The sequence below is a fragment of the Amblyomma maculatum genome, chromosome 5 (assembly GCF_055883805.1).
Source record: "Amblyomma maculatum isolate TAMU_Amacu chromosome 5, ASM5588380v1, whole genome shotgun sequence".
Lineage (NCBI taxonomy): Eukaryota > Metazoa > Arthropoda > Arachnida > Ixodida > Ixodidae > Amblyomma > Amblyomma maculatum.
In genome coordinates, this window is record NC_139348.1 from 28,743,275 (window position 1) to 28,751,185 (window position 7,911).

General features: G+C 50.7%; 1 long non-coding RNA gene across 1 annotated transcript; it reads left to right on the forward strand.

The window, feature by feature from the left end:
• The first annotated feature begins 255 nt into the window (after positions 1 to 255).
• Positions 256 to 4,627, forward strand: LOC146187916 (uncharacterized). Its single transcript, XR_014707454.1, has 3 exons — positions 256 to 390; positions 487 to 650; positions 3,572 to 4,627. It is a non-coding gene; the product is annotated as an uncharacterized LOC146187916 (long non-coding RNA).
• The last annotated feature ends 3,284 nt before the right edge of the window (positions 4,628 to 7,911 follow it).

The window sequence follows — 7,911 nt, forward strand, 5'->3', positions numbered from 1 at the left end:
CACCACCGGGTGCAACGTGGACGTCACCTACGGGTGCAGCGTGGGTGTCACCACCGGGTGCAACGTGGACGTCACCTAGGGGTGCAGCGTGGGTGTCACCACCGGGTGCAACGTGGACGTCACCTAGGGGTGCAGCGTGGGTGTCACCACCGGGTGCAACGCGGACGTCTCCTACCAGTGCAACGTGGGTGTCACCACCGGGTGCAACGTGGGTGTCACCACCGGGTGCAGCGTGGGTGTCACCACCGGGTGCAACGCGGACGTCTCCTACCAGTGCAACGTGGGTGTCACCACCGGGTGCAACGTGGGTGTCACCACCGGGTGCAACGTGGGTGTCACCACCGGGTGCAACGTGGGTGTCACCACCGGGTGCAACGGTGTCGCCATCAGGTGAGAAGCGGGCGTCGCCTCCGGGCACAACTTGTCCTCCGATTCGCAGATCCAGGACAACACAGGGGAGGGTGTTTTGGTCATCGCACCATCCAGCGGCCAGGCCGCACAGACGTGGCCAACCACCGGGAGAGCTGATCCAGTCGCTACCTTTCCTGCCTGAATCGAACCAGGTGCCACAGACCCAGGTGTCTTCGACACAGGTACCATTGTCACCACCTGCGCATGAGGCGGACCCCGAGAAGCCCTACAAACACTCGGTGAGTGCAGTCCCGTCAACTTCTTTTGAGGAATGCCAACCAGACAAGACCCCGCTGGTCTTGGTCAAAATGGCCGGACTGGAGCTTCCAGCCCTTTTAGACACAGGGTCTACAGTGTCAGTCTTCGGCGATCAGGTGAAAAATTCCTGCGAGACAAAATGTGTCCGGTTGCGGAGTGTAAACACTAACCTTCGTATGGCGTCGACTCACATAGTACCCGCAACCTCAACAGCCCGCCTAACAGTTGCTATAAATGGTCGAAAGATTAGACAGCGTTTCCTACACCTCCCCGGACTATCCTGGCCAGTCATACTAGGCCGTAACTTCATAGTGAAGGCAGGAATCGTGATAGATCTCAGTAAGGGAACCTATCGGTATGGCACCGGTACAGAAGCATTTCAGTTCAAGACTAAGGCCGCTGAGCCACAGTCACAGTTGCTTGCCACGAACGGCCATTCGGCCAATATCACAGGCTGTGGTATTCTAACCGTTTTGAATTCCTTCACGGGGTCACCAGCGGAAAAAAGCAGAATCGAGACAATGCTCAGGCCCTTTGCAGCAATGTTCACGGAGGCTCCGGGGAAGGCCAACGTACTAACCCACAGGATTGACACCGGCGATGCTCGTCCTATCAGATTCAATCCAAGGCCCTTGAGTGTCCACAAGCGAGCGCTGCTGGATGGGGCTCTCGACGAAATGGTGGCTACCGGTGCGGTGAGACCATCAAAAAGCCCCTGGGCGTTTCCTGTTGTTCTCGCGCCTAAGAAGGATGGAACAGCACGTTTGTGTGTCGATTATCGACGTCTGAATGCTGTGACAGTGCGAGACTCTTACCCTTTCCCGTCTGTTGACTCTGTCATGTACTCACTTGGGTCAGCAAAATTTTTTACAACTCTCGACTGCAGTAGGGGATTTCTGCAAATCCCGATTGACCACTGCGACATTGAGAAAACGGCTTTCACTTGCCACCGGGGACTGTTCGAATTTGTGCGCTTGCCTTTCGGGTTGTGCAATTCACCTGCTACTTTTCAACGGGTGATGGATATTGTGCTTGGAGACGCTAAATTTAACTACGCTATGGCCTACATGGATGACGTAGTAGTGTTCTCAGAAAGCTTAGAAGAGCACCTCCGTCATCTAACGAATGTCCTTCAACGAATGCAGAAGGCGGGCATCACCATTAACCCCGGCAAGGTTCAGTTGGTGACAAGCACAATCAATCTTCTTGGGTTCATGGTGGAACAGGGCACAGTTCGCCCGGATGAAGAGAAGCTTCAAGCCATTCTGCAGCTCCCCCCACCAAACAACATAAAGAGCCTCCAGCGTTTCTTGGGCATGGTGGGATTCTACCGCCACTTCATCCCGAACTGCGCTGACCTGGCGCGACCCCTCCATCAGCTCCTCCGGAAGGGTGCCCGCTGGTCATGGACAGAAGCCGAGCAGGGATCATTCCGTTCACTGTCTGCAGCCATCGCGGATACTGCACGCCTGCGGCTTCCAGACCTTAACCGGCCATTCACGGTACAAACGGATGCAAGTGAGTACGGAATTGGGGCGGTATTGCTTCAAGAACATCAAGGAAAGCTTTGCCCATTGGCATTTGCTAGTCATACACTGACGGCACCGGAAAGGAACTATACTGTGACAGAGAAAGAGTGTCTCGCGATTGTGTTTGCCCTCAAGAAATTTGACATGTATTTGGATGGTGCAGAATTCACTATTCAGACCGACCACCAGGCCCTATCGTGGCTTTCGAGGTTGCAAAATCCAGCTGGCCGTCTGGCCCGCTGGTCACTCGCTCTCCAAAAGTATAATTACAGGATAGAATACAGAAGAGGCACTTTCAACAAAGTGGCCGACGCCCTGTCACGAGCTCCACTCCCGGGCGAGGGAGAGCGAGCACCCGCGGTCCATGCTGTGACAGCTCCTGCCGACACCTGGGGCACACTGGTGTCCCGTCAACAGCTCCTTGACGCTCAGCTTTCAGACGACCAGTGCAACCAGATACGCCAAAGCCTGAACAGCGCCAGCCCTGCAGGGAGCCGGGAGCTTAACGGAAGCTATGACTGCTACGTGGAAGCAGAAGATGGTTTGATCCTGCGGTATATACCTGCTGCGGACACCGACAGCGGTGAGTCCGCATTTCGTGTGGTCGTTCCTAAGGGCCTACGTAAGCATTTTCTAGAGTACTTCCACGATACACGCCTCGCATGTCACAGCGATGGCAAGAAAACATATGACAAATTGTGTCGCGTTGCAACATGGCCCCGCATGAGAAGGGATGTCCTGACATTCGTCCGCACTTGTCATACCTGCCAGACCGCGAAGCCAAGGGGAGGAAAACCACCGGGCCTCATGCAACCTGTAGAGAGCCGATACCCATGGGAAATTGTAGCTTGCGACATAATGGGTCCCTATCCCAGATCAGTGAAAGGGAATCGCTACTTGTTAGTAATTACTGATCATTTCTCGAAATGGGTAGAACTGTATCCCCTGAGTAGGCTAGACTCGAAAATAATTTGGGATAAGCTACTAGAAACATTCACTCGCTTTGGTTTCCCAGCTCAGCTTATCACTGATAATGCCACGTATTTCACCGGTAGGATATTCACTGCCACTTGCAAAGTTCTTGGCGTGCAGCACAAAAAGGCTACGCCCTACCATCCTCAAGCAAACATTACAGAGCGAGTGAATCGAAATCTCAAGACTATGATGGTGGCATTCACGGAGCGACACAAGGACTGGGACGCTCGTATCCAGGAGATGGCCTTCGCCACAAGAACCACGGTAAACCGGTCAACAGGTTTTACGCCAGCGGCCATTCTCCTTGGTCGTGAGCTCAGGTTCCCTATTGAGCATGCTCTGAATGGCTCTGATTTACCGGGTCTTAGCCATTCTAAATTTGCTCATGATCTTTCCAGCCGCTTGGCCGAGACTCTGAAGGAGGCAAGGGAAAACCTGGACCTTGCCCGCCTGGAACACTGTAACCAGTACAACAAGGGAAGGCGACCTTTGGAATTCACAGTCGGCGACAAAGTCCTTCGCCGCACGCACCCACTAAGTGATGCAGCAAAAGGGTTTGCTGCTTCTCTCGCTCCACGATGGACTGGCCCTTACACGATAACAAAGCGCGCGTCTCGGCTTTCTTACTTTATTCGCCATGTGCAGGGTGGTCGAGAAGCCGGACCAGTCAACGTGGCCGATCTCCGAGCTTACCACGGCCGTCCACTAGCCACATAGAACCACTTGACCTACCAGGCACTACGGCTACCCACGCTCGGCGGATACCTCCAAGCATGCGCCCCGCCAGCAGCAGTACCAGTTCCACCCTTATCCCGCGTTATTGTTGTTTTACACGTCGGGAGGTGTCCCGTCTTGAGAGGGGGGGAGTGTGGGGCCCCACAGCCCCTTTTAGCGTTTCGAACCGCGCGCGCTTTTTTTCTGTTTGTGTTGGTGTCCGCCCGGGCAGCGCGAGTACGCATGAGCGAGCTGCCCGTAGCGGGGGCGGCATGTTATCGGCGCGAGACAGAGGGTAGATAAGCGCGTTGGAAGCAAGGCTCGGGGCTTTTTTCGCCGGGAGGCCGGCCACAGAAGGGCGGCGTGGCAGCGTCCCAAGCCGGCGGGATGTACACGGACGACGGAGCGGAGTCCTGCGAGGCGAAGACGGAAGCGGCGCCTTCAAGGAAGCCTTAGGAGTGTTAGCGTGAGTGCTGCCACGCGAGTAGCAATGTTCTTGTACCGTGATCAACGCTTTGGCCCTATTACTCGCCCATCGTGCCGCAGTGTGCTTTGTGTTGTCGCGGTGAAGCCCTGACCCTTGTTCCGTTTTATCATCGTAGTCCATTGTCGCGAACTTCGACGGCATGTTTCCAGCGCAGTTTTGACCAATGCTGTTTCTTTTCTATTTTATACTTTTCTGTTGATCCGGAATAAACCGGTGTTTTTAAGAAAGACTTGGTTTTCACTCGTCGGGCGTGACCATCGCTCGCGAACCCGTATTCTAGAAGGCGGAGCCTTCACAGTTTATATATCAGAAATCACTAACATGCAAACGATGGAGCGAAAAATGAGGTGAGCGAAGGAACAAAAGTGGAAACGAGTGTTTTTTAAGACAACCGAAACAAATGCCGTAGTGATCTAAGGCAAGGGTATCTCAGAATTGCTTGCCTCAAAGAACCCGAACAGCCAATAATATGTGCAAAGAGAGTTCTCTCCCCCACACCGCACTCGCACACAATCAGGCGATGGACCCTTCCTGTTATTTTTGTCGCTTAGTTCGCTTTCGTAAGCATGTGGTTGTTTTCTCGTTCCCACAGTATTTTTTCGTTGAATGCCCACCTCTCACGTAAACTCAGACATTTAAACTAAAAAAAAAGGCGGCAGAAGTTCTCCCCGACGCCGCCATCGAAACGCCCGCAAAAATGCTCGATGATAGCGCGCGCGCGTTTCTACCTTGACTTAGCTTTAACTCGGCTGAGCGGTTCAAACGTTCAGTCGCATGCGAACAACAGCACGAACTCCAAAACACGCAACCTAGTGCGCGCGTCCTGCCCCCTTTACACATTTGGTCAGGGTTGTAGACGTACAAGTAATGATGAAGCAAATTTGCCCGCTGTTAAGTTTGCCTGCTGAGCACCTGGCTCTGTTGCTCCGTCATCATATTAGCATGGAGTCTGAGTACATCATCTTGGCCTACGCTGACTGCGCGAAACAGACGAAATAGGATAAGAAACGTCAACGCTGCAAAATATGTTTCCACGAACTAGACACTGTGCCTAGTTCATAAGCGTATCAAGAATTTGTACAGAGAACGTGAGAGGGGGGGGTAGTTCGGTGGAAACTTGCGGAAAACAATTGACAACCTCTGGCCATCGCCAGAAACTTCTGACTAGCTACTGGAATCTTGGTCTCCCTGCTAATACGGAAGGGCAAATGCTCTTCCCGGCTCGGAACCAACTTTCTGCTCACCGGCTCCTCCTGATTTATCTGGAGGAGACCGGCCTCAGCTCTATCCTGTAGGCCTGCATGGGCCTATAGTGCTTCGTGCGGAAATGGCGGCGTCATCTGATGCGTCAGCAACCTCCCCCTCCCCTACCTCCCCCTAATTCCAACTTCCCCTTCCCCCTGGTCACCAAGAGTGATGCCACAAAGATGGCTAACATAAGACGTGACTAGTATCCCCACCCCAAAAAATAAACCATAGTCACCACCACCACCACCACAACCTCTAAATTAAAGAACAAAGTAACGAGCGAACTTGTAAACAAACATGGGGCCATAGAGAAGGTGGAGTGAGCCGGTACACTGACGCATGAGTCAAAGCGGCAATGTCAGACAACAAACAAGATAAGTGATTATTGCTGCTTTGTTGTCAAGGCGCCGCCGGTTATTCATGCAGCAGGTTCAAATTAAGCGCGGAAACTGCATCGCCTTCTACGCCTTTATTAAAGCGTGCGCGAAGCCAATGCTTCCGAAAACCGTCTTTATTGGTGAACCTATAAAAAAAACTATGCGGCACAATATTTTCTTCCCCTCATCGGCCACAGTTTCCGAGAAAATGGTCTTCAAAGAGCGCGTATTCCCAATTGCAAAGTATTGCGGCAAACTACGTTACGGGCCTCTGAGCGAACTGCCATCTCATGAGACTTAGATAAACTAGGGGACTTTATCTGACATCGGCGCGGCCTGCTGTGTCCCTACCTATATATCTTGCACCGTGCCCAGAGCCCAAATGATGGCATATGCTTCCTTTTCAATTATCGTCCAGCGAGTCTGAGCAGGACTAACGTTTTTGCTCAAGAACGCGATAGGATGTTCGTGACCTTCACTATCACACTGGGCAAGATCTTTATATCTAGGCGAAAGTTTTATTGGGGCGATGTCCGTGGGGTTCTTTGTTGTGTAATATGATATACTTCGATTGAGTACAGCTTCTGTGCTCTTATTTATATCCGGAGACATTAACAAATTAGTGCATTACGTTTCCACTAGCTTCACTCTCACCCTTATATATATAAGTCCAAGTTGTCACTTGTTTTCCGGTAGATGACACAGTCGTCAGCGAGAAAGTAAATAGCCATATTGTGGTAACAGAAAAAACAAACGAACAAAGAAAGGTCGAGAGGCCCCTGAAATCATGCAATTAAGCACTGATTCTCAAACATGCGTGGTAATTTTCAATCACGAGGCCATCAAACAGATTGTGCATGATAAAACTTGTGTGCAGCACAAACCAGCTGAAAAGAATTGGCGACACTATCATGATAAAAACACCATGCTTACCTGGACTCCTGCTTCTGATGAGTCTAAATCGTATGCACCAATTTAGTTATACTGGAGCTCAGACAGCTCAGATGCAAAACAATCGCACAAATATTCAGCTAAAACTGTCAATACCCTAATAAACTGGCTGCACCTGAATGCAACTGCAAAAAAGTTGGATTAATTGCTCAAATGGTTGTCAGCGCTGATAAAATTGGCCAATCGGTCATAGAGACGACGAATAAGCTATTTCCGGCCTCTTACTCGGCAATCACTCACCTCGCCGTCCACCAAAATATCTTTTTTTTTTCAGATCTTTCGAGCATAAAGCAGTACATATCTAAAACCTAAACTGTAGGAATGATAAAAGTGTTGCCTCTGGCGGATTCTGAGACGGCTATCTGGAGGTTTCAGCTCTGTGAAGGAAAGAGGACGCAAAAGTGAGAAGCCAGAATTTTGAGAAACACGTTGTCCTGACTCTGGCCGATGGCAGCGTCCTAGCTGGGTCGCAAATACTTTTGACAATTTATTTTGCTGTATTAAGCTACTTTCATTGTGGATTACGAGTGAGGCCCTCAAAGTGGAAAGAAGGCAGTGGAATGACCGTGTATCTTCAAAAATACACGTATGTTTTTTTTTTTTTTTATTTACGTACATACTGCATACCATTAGTGAAGTCCAAGCAGGCATGGCAACAGCAGTGAACAATAAAATAATATACAACAGGGACACAGAGCATAAGTAGACATGATTTGGCAATTAAATATTAATAGCGAAAATACATAATACGGTAACTTCAAGCATGGCAAAAAAGGTGACAATTGCTAGAACTGATGCTTGGGCGAGTTGGTATGCCATTGCTCCCTTGCGAGGTGGTAAGCTTTTGCTCCCTTTCATTCATTTTTAATTGGTTTTAAGCCTGGCAAAGCTTTTGCTGGTCTGCGCTCCTCTCCTTTTTTACGTTTTTTTTTGTTCAGTTCGAGAGGACGAACAAAATTGG